This window comes from Stegostoma tigrinum, chromosome 2 (genome assembly GCF_030684315.1).
Source record: "Stegostoma tigrinum isolate sSteTig4 chromosome 2, sSteTig4.hap1, whole genome shotgun sequence".
Lineage (NCBI taxonomy): Eukaryota > Metazoa > Chordata > Chondrichthyes > Orectolobiformes > Stegostomatidae > Stegostoma > Stegostoma tigrinum.
Window position 1 is genome coordinate 42,848,151 of NC_081355.1, and position 15,491 is coordinate 42,863,641.

General features: G+C 45.9%; 1 protein-coding gene across 8 annotated transcripts in view; it reads right to left on the bottom strand.

Moving 5' to 3' along the window:
* The window catches only part of phactr1 (phosphatase and actin regulator 1), a 537,086-nt gene that overhangs the window by 372,449 nt on the left and 149,146 nt on the right, over window positions 1-15,491 (bottom strand). For 2 of the 8 annotated variants that reach the window (XM_048521347.2, XM_048521339.2), the window contains exon 2: window positions 14,295-14,416. The exons of the other annotated variants lie outside the window; for them this stretch is intronic. The gene's annotated coding sequence lies outside the window, so the exon portion shown is untranslated. The remainder of the gene's footprint in view (window positions 1-14,294; window positions 14,417-15,491) is intronic. 8 annotated transcript variants of the gene reach the window in all.

Below are 15,491 nucleotides of genomic sequence, written 5' to 3' on the forward strand. Positions count from 1 at the left end.
GTATCAGAGATGGTCCAAGTGAACTGAAGGTTGGGGTTGAAGGTGTTGGTAAAGTGGATGAACTGTTCGAGCTCTTCATGGGAGTACGAGGCGGCGCTGATACAGTCATCAATGTAACAGACGAAGAGGTGGGGGATTGGGCCAGTGTTGCTCCCGAAGAGGGATTGTTCCACATAACCTACAGAGAGGCAGGCATAGCTTGGGCCCATGCAGGTACCCATGGCCACCTCCTTTGCCTGTAGGAAGCGGGAGGAATTGGAAAAGAAAGAGAAGCTGTTAAGGGTGAGGATGAGTTCAGCTAAGCAGATCAGAGTGTCAGTGGAGGGGGACTGGTTGGGCCTGCGGGACAGGAAGAAGCGGAGGCCTTCAGACCATCTGCATGGGGAATGCAGGTGCACAGGAACTGGATGTCTATGGGAAAGATGAGGTGTTGGGGACCAAGGAATCGGACGTTTTAGAGGAAGTGGAGGGCACGGGTGGTGTTACAGACTTAGGTGGGGAGTTGCGGGACGATGGGGGAAAAAAGGAGTCGAGATAAGCAGAGATAAGTTTGGTGGAGCAGGAGCAGGTGGAGACAACGGGTCGACCAGGTCATTCAGATTTGTGGATTTTGGGAAGGAGATAGAAGCAGGCAGTGCGGGGTTGGGGAACAATGAGTTTGGAGGCTGTGGGTGGGAGGTCGCCTGAGGTGATGAGGTTTGGGAGATGACGGTTTGGTGGTCAGGGGTAGGTCATGATCAAGGGGGAGATAGGAGGAGGTGTCAGAGACCTAGTGTCCGGTCTCTGCAATGTAGAGCTCAGTGCACCAGACTACAACTGCACCTCCCTTGCCCATGGGTTTTATGGTGAGTTTGGGATTGGAGCAGAGGGCTAGACGTTCTGTGGAGTAGAGGCTGGAGTGGGTGGGAGGAGTGGAGAGGTTGAGGCGATTGATGTCTCGACGGCATATAGAGATGAAGGGACCGAGGGAGGGTAGGAGGCCTTGAGGTGGTGTTCAGGAGGAGGGTGTGTGTTGGAGGTAGGAGAAGAAGGGGTCAGTAGAGGGAGGGAGGGGCTCACGTCTAAAGAGGTAAGCACAGAGGCAGAGGCAGCAGAAAAACTGTTCAACATCCAAGCGTGAGCGGTGTTCGTTGTTATTAGGGTGGAGGGGACAAAAGGTGAGTTTCAGGCCCGACCAGTCCCCCTCCACTGACACCCTCATCTGCTTAGCTGAACTTATCCTCACCCTTAACAACTTCTCTTTCTTTTCCAATTCCTCCCACTTCCCACAGACAAAGGGGGTGGCCACGGGTACCCACATGGGTCCACGCTATACCTGTCTCTTTGTAGGTTACGTGGAACAATCCCTCTTCCATGGCTACACTGACCCTAAACCCCAACTGTTCCTCCGCTACATTGATGACAGTATCAGCGCCGCCTCGTGCTCCCACGAGTAGCTCGAACATTTCATCCACTTCAACACCTTCCACCCCCAACCTTAAGTTCAGCTGGACTATCTCTGATACCTCTCTCTCCTTCCTGGACCTCTGTTTCCATATCTGCTAACCACGTGGAAACATATATCCGTTTCAAGTCCACCGACTCCCACAGCTACATAGAATACACCTCCTCCCACCCACCTTCCTGCAAAAAAATGCCATTCCCTATTCCCAATTCCTTCACCTCTGCCACATCTGCTCCTAGGATGCGGCATTCCACTCCCAAACATCTCAGATGTCCTCGGTTTTCAAGGACCGCAACTTACCCCACTCAGTGGTCCAGAACGCCCTCGACTGTGTCTCTCGCATTTCCCACAACTCATCCCCGCAAACAACAACCCAAATGCATCCTCATCCCGAGGTACCACATGACTAACCTCCGGACACAACGCATTCTCCTCCGACACCTCTGCCATCTGCAATCTGACCCCACCACCAGACATTTTTCCCTCCAAACCCTTATCTACTTACCAGAGGAACCACTCTCTCCGTGACTCCCTTGTCCACTCCACATTCCCCTCCAGCCCCACCACACCCAGCACTTTTCCCTGCAACCACAGGAAGTGCTACACCTGCCCTAAACCTCACCCCTCACCCACATCCTAAGCCTCAAGAAGACCTTCCACATCAAACAGGTGTTCACCCGCACATCTGCTAATGTGGTATACTGCATCTGCTGTTTCTGTTGTGGCCTCCTCTACAGTGGGGAAACCAAGCGAAGGCTTGGAGACCGCTTTGCAGAACACCTACGCTCGGTTCGCACTTAACAACTGCACCTCTCAGTTGCAAGCCATTTCCACTCCCCCTCCCATTCCTTTGACAACATGGCCATCTTGGGCCTCCTGCAGTACCACAATGACGCCATCCGAAGGTTGCAGGACCAGCACCTCATATTTAACTTGGAAACCCTGCAGCCCAATGGTATCAATGTGGGCTTCACAAGCTTCAAAATCTCCCCTTCCCCTACTGCATCCCAAAACCAGCCCAATTTGTCCCCGCCTCCCTAACCTATCCTTCCTCCCAACTCAAGCCTTACCCCCATCTCCCACCTACTAGCCTCATCCCGGCCCCCGACCTGTCAGTCCTCCCTGGACTGACCTATCCCCTCCCTAACTCCCCACCTACATTCACCTTCACTGGTTCCAACTCTGCCTCTTTGACCTGTCTGTCACCTCTCCACCCATCTTCTCCTTTATCCATCTTCTATCTGCATTTACCTCTCTACCTATTTATTTCAGAATCCCCTTCCCCTCCCCCATTTCTGAACAAGGGTCTTGGCCTGAAATGTCAGCTTTCCTGCTCCTCTGATGCTGCTTGGCCTGCTGTGCTCATCCAGCTCTATACCTTGTTAACTCAGATTCTCCAGCATCTGCAGTTCCTACTATTTCATTAACTATTATTGTTTCCTAGCCTTCAGCCAATTGTGTATTCATGTTATGACTGTCACGTTTATTCCATGACCTATAACGTTCCTCGAGTCTGTCATGATGCACTGCATCAAATGCCTTTTAGCAGTCCACACCAACAGTATTCTCCAGATCAAACTTCTATTTTACATCTTCAAAGCATTCTAGTAATATAGCTAGATGTGATTTTCTCTTTCAAAATCCGTGATCTCTCTTCCAAATCATTCCACATTTTTCCATGTAAATACTAATTCTATCCTGAAAAACTGTTTCTAAAAATCACCACCCCCTCACCCCCAACAAATTAAAACCAACTGGAATGCAATTTCGGGGGTGGTGTAAATAACATTTTATTGAACAAAAATTATAATATTTGCAATTCTCCAATCCTCTAGCATCACAATGAATCCTGAGAAGACTTTGGTTCGACCACATTTGGAATACTGTGTACAGTTCTGGTCGCCACATTACCAAAAGGATGTGTATGCTTTGGAGAGGGTGCAGAGGAAGTTCACCAGGGTGTTGCCTGGTGTGGAGGGCGCTAGCTATGAAGAGAGATTTGAGTTGATTAGGATTATTTACATTAGAAAGACGGAGGTTGAGGGGGGACCTGATTGAGGTCTACAAAATCATGAGAGGTATAGACAGGATGGATAGCAAGAAGCTTTTTCCCCCCCAGAGTGGGGGACTCCATTACTAGGGGTCACGATTTCAAGGTAGGAGGGGAAAGTTTAAGAGACAAAGTTCTTTACGTGGGTGCCTGGAACACGTTGCCAGCAGACGTGGAAGAGGCAGCACGATAGCGTCATTTAAGATGTATCTAGACAGATACATGAATGGGCAGGGTGCAGAGGGATACAAATCCTTGGAAAATAGGTGACAGGTTTAGATCTGGATTTACGCAGGCTTAGAGGGCCTAAGCGCCTGTTCCTGTGCTGTAATTTTCTTTGTTCAAAGTAGAGGCCTAAGCCTCTGCAATGTTAATATTTTTGGATGCATTTCATCTGGTCCCATTGCCTCATTACCTTTAAGAATCAATAGCTTATTCAATACTTATGCTTATGAATTTTAAATCTTTCTGGTGATCGAGTTTCCTCCTCTCACCATGTGGCCTGGGCAGCATCTGCCTGATTGGTAAAAACAGATGCAAAGCATTCATTTAACACTTTTTGTGTCTAAGAGTAAATTGAATTTTTAATCCGTAATCAGCCCTACTTCTTTTACCACTCTTTTATTAATGATGTAATTTTGAACACTTTAGGATGCCAGTCTTTTTTTCATCAGGTCTGGCAGCATCCGTGAAGAGAAATCAGAGTTAATGTTTCAGGGCCGGTGACCTTTCCTCAGAACCAGACCTGAAACATTAGTTCTGATTTATCTTCACAGATTCTGCCAGGTCTGCTGAGCTTTTCCAGCAACTTCTGTTTGGTTTCTGATTCACAGCATCCACAGTTCTTTCGATTTTTATTTAGGCTTTTTCTCATAGTCACCCTTGGCTTCTCATATTTGTTTTTTTCAACTCCTTTTGGAATCTTTTTTATTCAACTTGGTTCTTAACTGTATTTATTCTGTGTCCTTCCTTAATTTAACAGCCAGCTTCTTTGTCATCCAGGAAGTTCCAAACATGTTTGTCCAATTTTTTTTCCCCTCTTGATGGACTATTCTGACAATACCAAAACATTCTCTTCTTTGAAGGTAGCCAATTCAGTCAGTCATTTTTCCAACCAATGTTTGTATCCAGTCTGTAAGTGTGTCTAGCCCCTACTGAAGTCCTCCCTCTATGTAGTTGATTATTCTTACTCAGATTGACCAATATCATAAAAACCAAAAGAACTGTGGATGCTGTAAATCAGTAACAAAAACAACATTACTGGAAAAGCTCAACAGGTCTGGCAGCATCTGTGGGGGAGGAAACAGAATTATCATTTCGGGTCAAGTGACCCTTCCTCAGAACTGATGGTGGCTGGGAAAACGTCAGTTTCTATGCAGAAAATAGGGAAGTGGGTGGGGTACGGAGTAAACGATAGGATGGAGCCCAAAGAGAGAGAAAGACAGTTGGACATCCAGGCTGGGAGGGTGAATAGTTGTTAATGCGGACTGTTAATGACTAACAATGGGAGGCTGTGTAGTGGCAGGCTATGTGGTAACAAGGCCTGGTGAGTGGGGTGGGGGCTGAGACACGGGGGAGTTTAGGCCCTAAAATTATTGAACTCAATATTGAGTTCCGAGGGCTGTAGGGTCCCCAAGCGGAAAATGTGTTGTTGTTCTTCCAGCTTGCTCTGGGCTTCCCTGGAATACTGTGGCAAGACGGAGACAGAGATGATGGCCAGGGAGCAAGGTGGTGCATTGAAGTGGCAGGCAACAGTTAGTTCAGGGTCTTTTTTGTGAGCAGAACGTAGATGTTCTGCGAAGCAGTCACCAAGTCTATGCTTCATTTCCCCAATGTAGAGAAGACCACATTGTGAACAGTGAATGCAGCAGAATAGATTCTTGGAAGTGCAGGTGAACTGTTGCCTCACCTGGAACGTATGTCTGCGCCCTTGTATACTGGGGAGTAAGGAAGTAAATGTGCAGGTGTTGCACCTTCGCCGGTTACAGGAGAAGGTGCTGTAGGGCTGTGGGGAGGTGTTGGGGGTGAAGGAAGTATGGACCAGGGTGTTCCAGAGGGAAGGGTGCCTGTGGAAGGCGGACCTGCTGAGCTTTTCCAGCAACTTTGTTTTTGTTCCTGATTACAGCATCCGCAGATCTTTTGGCTTTTATTTAGTATTTAACTCACTGCCGCATCTCTTCCAGGCATGCCCACCTTGAAGAAGTTCTGCTCCTCTCTCCGACGGGAGTTCCGTTCCAATCTCTCTTCTTGCCCACCGACTTTAATTTCACTGTTACTCCTGGTGTCTGACCAGGTATTTGCTAAAACTCGTTTCCTCAGCCATATCACATTCCTCAGTGACTGCCTCCGGCTCAGATTCACCCCACGTGGACTCCAAGGTGTTTCTTCCTTCATGTTTTGAATCCTCCCCGGATCACAGATACCTCCATGATGTTCAACATTCCAAGGTCAGCCACTCTTGCTGCATCCTGAGATCCACACTCAGTGCCATGCAGCATCACATGCGCAATCTCAACCTTTCTCTCCAACAGCATCATAACACACTGGCTCAGGGCTACATCACTCCGCGTTTCCACTTCATTCTCCGGCTCATTTTCTTTTCCTTTCAGGCATCAAGGCCCACAAGATGCACCAACTCAAAAATACTCATGGCTCTCTGGAACCTACCTCTCCTTATCCTCTCTCTGACTCTAACCCCTCCCCAACCCTCCCACCTCCCATTGGGTATTCAACATCCCTCCTAACCTTCCCCTCTCCGATGCTGAATGCTCTGTACTCAGCAAAGGCCTCAGCTTTATCCCTCTGCATCGCCACCTTAACAAATTTCGGGCATAACATGACGCCAAACTGTTCCTCTGCCGTCTTCGCATCTGTGCTCACTTCTTTGAACAAGACTCCTCTCCCCACCCCACAGACCACTTTGCCCAACTCCAACATTCTCCCTCCACCTGGACCTCCCGCTCCAGCCTTTTACCTGCACTCCATCTTTTCACTGAAAACTGTCGACGTGACATCAATCACCTCAATTTCACTGCCCCTCTCAACAAATCCAACCTATCTCCCTCCGAACTGACTGCACTCCGTGCACTCAGATCTAACCCTAACTTTGTCATCAAGCCTGCCGATAAGGGCGGTGCTGTTGTCTGCCGTACTGACCTCTACCTTGCAGAGGCGGAGCGCCAGCTCTCAGATACCTCCTCCTACCTTCCCCTCGACCATGGCCCCACCATAGCACATCAAGCCATTGTATCCACTACAGTTATGGATCTCATTTCATCCACTCCCAAGCTAACAGTCCCCAAACCCTGCATGGCTCGTTTCTACCTCCTGCCAAAAATCCACAAACAGGACTGTCCAAGTAGACCCATTGTTTCAGCCTGCTCATGCCCCACAGAACTCATCTTTTCCTACCTTGGGTAGGAAAAGTACTCATATTAAAAATATGACGTAAAGCTGACTTGTCCGACATACACATTCACTTCACTTTGAACAAAGCCTTTTGACAGTCAATAAACAATCACAATATCAAAGCACACCTCAATCTACTTGCCATATTTACAATAAGTCTGCATAGAAAATAAGTCAGAGTCTGTCCCTGTTGCTCAGAAGGGAAGGGGTGGGGGGGGGAACAGGAGGAGAGCATTAGTCACTGGGGACTCAATAGTTAGGGGGACAGATAGGAGATTCTGTGGGAATGAGAGAGACTCACGATTGGTGTGTTGCCTCCCAGAAGCCAGGGTCCGTGATGTCTCGGATCGTGTTTTCGGGGTTCTTAAGTGGGAGAGGGAGCAGCCCCAAGTCATGGTCCACATAGGCACCAATGATATCGGTAGGAAAAGGGATGGGGATGTGAGGCAGAAATTCAGAGAGCTAGGGTGGAAGCTTAGAGCTAGCACAAAGTGAGTTGTTATCTCTGGTCTGTTACCTGTGCCACCTGCTAGCGAGGTGAGAAATAAGGAGCGAGAGCAGTTGAACATGTGGATGCAGGGATGGTGCAGGAGGGAGGGATTCAGATACCTGGATAATTGGGGCTCGTTCTGGGGCAGGTGGGACCTCTACAAAAAGGATGGACTACACTGAACCAGAGAGGTACCAATATCCTGGGGGGGAAATTTGCTATTGCTCTTCGGGAGGATTTAAACGAATTCAGCAGGGGGGCATTGGAACCTGAATTGTAGCTCCAGTGTCCAAGGGGTTGAGAGTAGGGAAGTCATAAATAAGGTTGAGGTCACTGGAGTGTACCGGTAGGCAGGAAGGCGGTTTGAAGTGTGTCTACTTCAAAGCCAGGAGCATCCGGAATAAGGTGGGTGAACGTGCAGCATGGATTAGTAACTGGGACCTCAATGTTGTGGCCATCTCGGAGACATGGATAGAGCAAGGACAGGAATGGTTGTTGCAGGTTCCAGGGTTTAGATGATTCAGTAAGATCAGGGAAGGTGGTAAAAGAGAGGGAGGTGTGGCTTTACTAGTCAAGGACATTATTCCGGTGGCAGAAAGGACGTTTGATGAGGACTCATCTACTGAGGTAGTATGGGCTGAGGTTAGAAACAGGAAAGGAGAGGTCACCCTGTTGGGAGTTTTCTATAGGCCTCAGAGAAGTTCCAGAGATGCTGAAGAAAGGATTGCCAAGATGATTCTGGATAGGAGAGATGGTAATAGGGTAGTTGTTATGGGAGACTTTAACGTTCCAAATATTGACTGGAAAAGCTATAGGTCGAATACGTTAGATGGGTCAGTTTTTGTCCAATGTGTAAAGGAGAGTTTTCTGACACAGTATGTGGATAGGCCAACAAGAGATGAGGCCACTTTGGATTTGGTTCTGGGTAATGAACCAGGCCAGGTGTTAGATTTGGAGGTAGGTGTACACTTCAGTGATAGTGACCACAGTTTGGTAACGTTTACTTTAGCAATGGAAAGGAATAGGTATAGACTGCAGAGGCAAGAGTTATAGCTGGGGGAAAGGCAATTAGAAGACGATTAAGCAAGATTTAGGATGCATAGGATGGAGAAGGAAACTGCAGGGGTTGGGCACAATTGAAATGTGGAACTTGTTCAAGGAACAGCTAATGCATGTCCTTGATAAGCATTACCTTTCAGGCAGGGAGGAAGTGGTCAAGCGAGAGAACCCTACTTTACTAAAGAAGTTGAAACTCTTGTCAAGAGGAAGAGGGGGGCTTATGTAAAGATGAGGCGTGAAGGCTCAGTTAGGGTGCAAGCTAACCAGGAAGGACCCAAAGAGAGACTTAAGAAGAGCCGGGGGGGTATATGAGAAGTCAGGTAGGATCAAGGAAACCCCTAAAGCTTTCTATAGATATGTCAGGAATAAAAGAAGGACCAGAGTAGAATTAGGGCCAGTCAAGGACAGTAGTGGGAAGTTGTGCGTGGAGTCCAAAAAGATAGGAGAGGCGCTAAATGAATATTTTTCATCAGCATTCACACAGGAAAAAGACAATGTTGTCAAGGAGAATACGGAGATACAGGCTACTAGACGAGATGGGATTGAGGTTCACAAGGAGGAGGTGTTAGCAATTCTGGAAGGTGCGAAAATAGTTAAGTCCCTTGGGCCAGAAAGGATGTATCCTAGGATTCTCTGGGAAGCTAGGGAGGAGATTGCAGAACCTTTGGCTTTGACCTTTGAGGTCATTATGTTCAGGAATAGAGCAAGAAGACGGGAGGATAGCAAATGTTGTCCCCTTGTTCAAGAACGGGAGGAGGGACAATCCTGGTAATTACAGACCAGTGAGCCTTACTTCGGTTGTGGGTAAAGTGTTGGAAAGGATTATAAAAGATAGGAATTATAATCATCTAGAAAGGAATAATTTGATTAGGGGTAGTCAACACAGTTTTGTGAAGGGTAGGTCGTGCCTCACAAACCTTAGAGTTCTTTGAGAAGGTGACCAAACAGGTGGATGAGGGTAAAGCGGTTGGTGTATTTGAGTTTTAGTAAAGTGTTTGATAAGGTTCCCCACAGTAGGCTACTACATAAAATATGGAGTCATGGAATTGAGGGTGATTTAGCAGTTTGGATCAAAAATTGGCTAGCTGGAAGAAGACAGAGGGTGGTGGTTGCTGGGAAATGTTCATTCTGAAATTCAGTTACCAGTGGTGTGCCGCAAGGATCTTAGCTGTAAGTTGAGGGGTGATAGATATAGGACAGATGTCAGAAGTAGGTTCTTTACTCAGAGTAGTAAGGGCGTGGAATGCCCTGCCTGCAACAGTAGTAGACTCGCCAAGTTTAAGGGCATTTAAATTGTCATTGCAAAAGCATATGGATAATAATGGAATAGTGTAGGTTGAATGGGCTTCAGTTTGATTTCATAGGTTGGCGCAACATCGAGGGCTGAAGGGCCTGTACTACGCTGAAATGTTCTATGTTCTATGTTCGAAATGTAAGTTTTTATCTGCAGTTAGGAGTGTTAAAACAGGAAATGAACTGGACATATTTTAGTCCATACAGTTAATAAGATATACAACCGAAAATAACAGTTGATAATTAGCTGGCCAAGTGGCAGCTTGTTATTTCAAGTGCAGCTTTAACATTCTAACCCAGAGCAATTAGCCAAAGCATTTTCTGGATATGAGTAAGCTGGGCACAACAGGATCAAAGGTGGATGCCCACAAAAAAAAGGAATCACAGGTTTGGAAATCTCAAATCTTTCAGAGCTAGCAGGAATCTGACAAAGACAAAATTGCGAAACAGTTTCTTAATAGAACCCCATACTTACAGTAAAAGCAACTTATTTTACTTTTCAACTCACTGTGGTAATAACTTTACAGACCCCTTCAAAAAACCTCAACATTACACAAAAAATCGTAGCACACAACACCCAACGACATAAAAGTCATATCTGGAGTCGGTAACAAACATGTTTATCATTGCTGAGAAGAAAAATACTTTGCGAAAATTTTCCTCCTGGCACTGATCAAGGCAATTGGCAAGAAATGCCAAGATAAAAGGAAAATAACACTTACACTGTATAAGGGGAAACTAAGGATAGATTGGCAAGTCAACTCCAAATGGTTGAAATATTTCCATGGAAAATGTTGCAGTCAGATGACACCAAACTACCAAATATACATTTCTGATTGCAAGTGGTGAGGTAAAGAGAACAAAGGACAAAGAAAATTACAGCACAGGAATAGGCACTTCAGCCCTCCAAACCTGCGCCGATCCAGATCCTCGATCTAAACCTGTTGCCTATTTTCCAAGGATTTGTAACCCTCTGCTCCCTGCCCATTCATGTATCTGTCTACATAAATCTTAAATGACGCTATCGTGCCTGCCTCTATCACCTCCGCTGGCAACGCGTTCCAGGCACCCACCACCCTCTGCGTAAAGAACTTTCTACACACATCACCCTTAAACTTTTCCCCTCTCACCTTCAAATCGTGACCCCTAGTAATTGAGACCCCACGCTGGGAGAAAGCTTCTTGCTATCCACCCTGTCTATACCTCTCATGATTTTGGAGACCTCAAATCAGGTCCCCCCTCAATCTCCATCTTTCTAATGTCAATAATTCTAACCTACTCAAGCTCCCTTCATAGGTAGCGCCCTCCATACCAGGAAATGTCCTGGTGAACCTCCTCTGCATCCTCTCCAAAGCATACACATCCCTTTGGTAATGTGGCAACCAGAACTGTACGCAGTATTCCAAATATGGTCAAACCAAAGTCCTGTACAACTGTAACATGACCTACCAATTCTTGTACTCAATACCCCATCTGATGAATGAAAGTGGGCCGTATGCTTTCTTGACCACTCTATCAACCTGCGTTGCCACCTTCAGGGTACAATGGACCTGAACACCCAGATCTCCCTGTGCATCAATTTTCCCCAGGGCTTTTCCATTTACCATCTCGTTCTCTCTTTAATTGGATCTTCCAAAATGCATCACCTCGCATTTGCCTGGATTCAACTCCATCTGCCGTTTCTCCACCCAACTCTCCAATCTATCTACATTCCGCTACAATCTCCAACAGTCTCCTTCACTGTCTGCTATACCACCAATCTTAGTGTCATCTGAAAACTTGCTGATCAGACCATCCATACCTTGCTCCAGATCATTTATGCATATCATAAGCAACATGGATCCCTGTGGAAAACCGCTGGTCATAGTTCTCCATTTTGAGAAACTCCCTTCCACTACAACTCTGTCTCCTGTTGCCTAGCCAATTCTCTATCCGTCTAGCTAGTACACCCTGGACCTCATGCGACTTGACTTTCTCCATCAGCCTATCATGAGGAACCTTATCAAATGCCTTATTGAAGTCCATGTATATGACATCCAGAGCCCTTCTTTCATCCGTCAACATAGAATTCTTTGAGGAAGTGACAATCAAGTTGGTAAGACATGACCTTCGCCACACAAAACCATGCTGCCTATCACTTATAGGCTAAATTTCTTCCAAATGTAAGTAGATCCTATCCCTCAGTATCTTCTCCAGCAGGTTCACCATCACAGACATCATGCTCACCAGTCTATAATTTCCCAGATTATCCTTGCTACCCTTCTTAAACACGGGGACAACATTACCAAAACTCCAGTCCTCCGGGACCTCACCTATGCTCAAGGACGCTGCAAAGATATCTGTTAAGGCCCCAGCTATTTCCTCTCTCACTTCCGTCAGCAACCTGGGATAGATACCATCTGGACCTGTGGACTTGTCCATCCTAATGCCTTTCAGAATAACCAACACTTCCCCTCTTCTTGTGCCAACCTGACCTAAAGTAATCAAACATTCATCCCTAATCTCAACATCAGTCACGTCCCTTTCCTCAGTGAATACCGACGCAAAGTACTCATTCAGAATCTCACTCATTTTCTGACTCCTCACATAACTTCCCTCCTTTGTCCTTGAGTGGGCCAACCGTTGCTCTAGTTACCCTCTTGTTCCTTAGGTACATATAAAAGGCCTTGGATTTTCATTAACCCTGTTTGCTAAAGATATTTCATGACCCCTTCTAACCGTCTTAATTCCTCGTTTTAGATCGGTCCTACTTTGCCGATATTCTTCCAAAGCTTCATCCGTTTTCAGTCGCCTAGACCTTATGTATGCTTCCTTTTCCCTCCTTGCTAGCCTCACAATTTCACCTGTCATCCATGGTTCCCTAATCTTGCCTTTTCTATCCCTCATTTTCACAGGGACATGTCTGTCCTGCACTCTAGTCAATCTCTCTTTAAAAGCATCCCACATGTCAAATGTGGATTTATCCTCAAACAGCTGCTCCCAATCCACATTCCCCAGCTGCTGCCGAATTTTGCCTTCCACCAGTTTAGCACCCTTCCTTGCAGACCACGCCCGTCTTTGTCCATCAGTATTCTAAAACTTACGGAATTACGATCACTATTCCCAAGGTAATCCCCTACTGAAATTTCAACCACCTGGCCAGTCTCATTCCCCAACGCCACGTCCAGTACGGCCCGAGTTGGACTATTTACATTTTGCTCCAGAAAACCCTCCTGGATGCTCTTTACTAATTCTGCTCCATCTAAACCCCTAACACTAAGTGAAGGCATTTCCAATGAAGGCAAGCAAGCCACAGGACTTTTTCCACTACCTTATCTACCTACACTGCGACTTTCAGTGATCTGTGGACCTGTGTACCCAGATCCCTCTGCATATCAATATTCTTAAGGTTTCTCCCATCCACTGTAGAATTTCAACATGTATCTGACCTTCTAAAATGCATCACCTCTCATTTGTCCAAATTAAACCCCATCTGCTATTAACTGTCCATTCTTCCAACTGATCTATATTTCGTTGAATTCACTGACGATTCTCTCCACTATCTGCAACTCCACCAATCTTTGTATCATTTACAAACTTACTAACTAGGCCAGGTATGTTTTCCTCCAAATCATTTATGAAGATCACAAACAGCAGAGACCCCAGCACTAAACACTGTGGAACTCCACTGGACCCAACTTTCCATTACGAAAAGCATCCTTCCACCACTACCTTCTGTTTCCTATGACGAAGCCAGTTCTGTATCCATCTTGCCAGCTCATCCCAGATACCATGTGACGACATCTTTTTACCCGTCTGCCACGGGGAACCTTGTCAAATGTTTTACTAAAGTCGATATAGACAACATCAACTGCTTTTCCCTTTTCAATCATCTTTGTCACCTCCTAAAGACCTAAATCAAGTTTACGAGGCAGGACCTCCCCACACAAAACCATGCTATCTGTTGCTATCAAGTACATTTTTTTTCTAAATGGATATAGATCTTGTTCTAGAGAATCTTTTCCAATAATTTCCTTACCACTGACAGGAGGCTCACAGGTCTGTAATTTCTTGGATTGTTCCAGTTTCCCTTTTAAACATGGTACAAAATTAGCCATTCTTCAGTCCTCTAGCACCTCACCCATGGCCAAAGAGGATGCAAAGATGTCTGTCAATGCTTCAGCAATTTGTTCTCTTGCCTCCCTCAATATCCTTGGATAGACCCTACAGGGCCTGGGGACTTTTCTACCTTAATACGTTTTGTTAAAAAAAAATGATAAACACACCTTCCTTTTTAATAGCAATTTGGCTTAGAAATTCAACACTCCCTTCCCTGAGATCATCCTCCATCAATTCCTTCTCTTTAGTGAATACGGACACAAAGCATTCACTCAAGACCTCACCTACCTCTTCTGTCTCCACATATACATTCCATCCTTTGTCCTTGAGTGGGACAACTCTTTCCCTGACTACCCTTTGCTTTTTAGTTTTGTATAGAAAGCTTTGGGATTCTCCTTAATTCTGTTTGCAAATGACTTTTCATGTGTTCTAAAGTAAACTGTCTCTCTCACCTAGTGCAGTCTTGTGTCCGGCAGTGACATTCCAGGTCCAGGAAGATCAGATTTAACTGGGAGTGGAGACTTCTCCGCATTAGCAACTCTCAGGTGGAGCTAACCCTGAATGATGGGTGGTCCTGTAATCAAATAGGAACCGGGGCAGTTTAGATCAAGTGCAGCTGCAGGTGGTTTCTTTAAACCTGCCTCCAAAGTTTTGATGCTCTTTCTGCCAGACCACTGAAACACAGATGGTCTAGAGCTCTCCTTATATGTCAAACAATTCAACTTTAGAAAATATTCAAATTGTCTGCTGGTAAATGTTGGCCTGTTAGCTGTGACCAACACTTCATAGAGTTCATGTATTGCAAAATAGGCACATTTTTTTCCTAATGTCGTCCCCATGTTTGACGAATGGACTCTATTCACATCCAGCCACTTTGAGTGGGCATCTACAACGACAAACAATATTGAGCCGATGAAAGTACTTGCATAGTAGGCATCTAACCAAGTCCAGGGTTTACCTGGCCATTCCCACAAATGTTGGGGATAGAACATAGAATAGAACATAGAACAGAACAGCACAGAACAGGCCCTTCAGCCCACAATGTTGTGCCGACCATTGATCCTCATGGATGCACCCTCAAATTTCTGTGACCATATGCATGTCCAGCAGTCTCTTAAATGTCCCCAATGACCTTGCTTCCACAACTGCTGCTGGCAACGCATTCCATGCTCTCACAACTCTCTGTGTAAAGAACCCGCCTCTGACATCCCCTCTAGCTGGAGATTTTTTTTTAAATCATTCATGGGACAAGAGTGCCACTGGCTAGGCCAGCATTTAGTACCCATCCCTAATTGCTAAGAGTCAACCACATTGCTGTGGGTCTGGAGTCAGACATACGTCAGACCAGGTAAGGATGGCAGTTCCCTTCCCTTAAGGACACGAGTGAGCCAGATGGGTTTTTCCAACAATCAATCAAAACGGATGTATGGCCATCATGAAATTCTTCAAATTTTTGTCATTGTCAGCACTCTGAGTATTGCCCCAACACGGCTATATTTGAATTCAATCCTGGCCATCATCATTTTTGAAAAACTTAAAATGATTCTGGCGAAGTTCAGACTGTACCTTGCAGCAACCTTTGCTTGGGACAATCACTCTTGCTGCCATAATAATATGCTGTCCTTGTGGGTGGCACGGTGGCTCAGTGG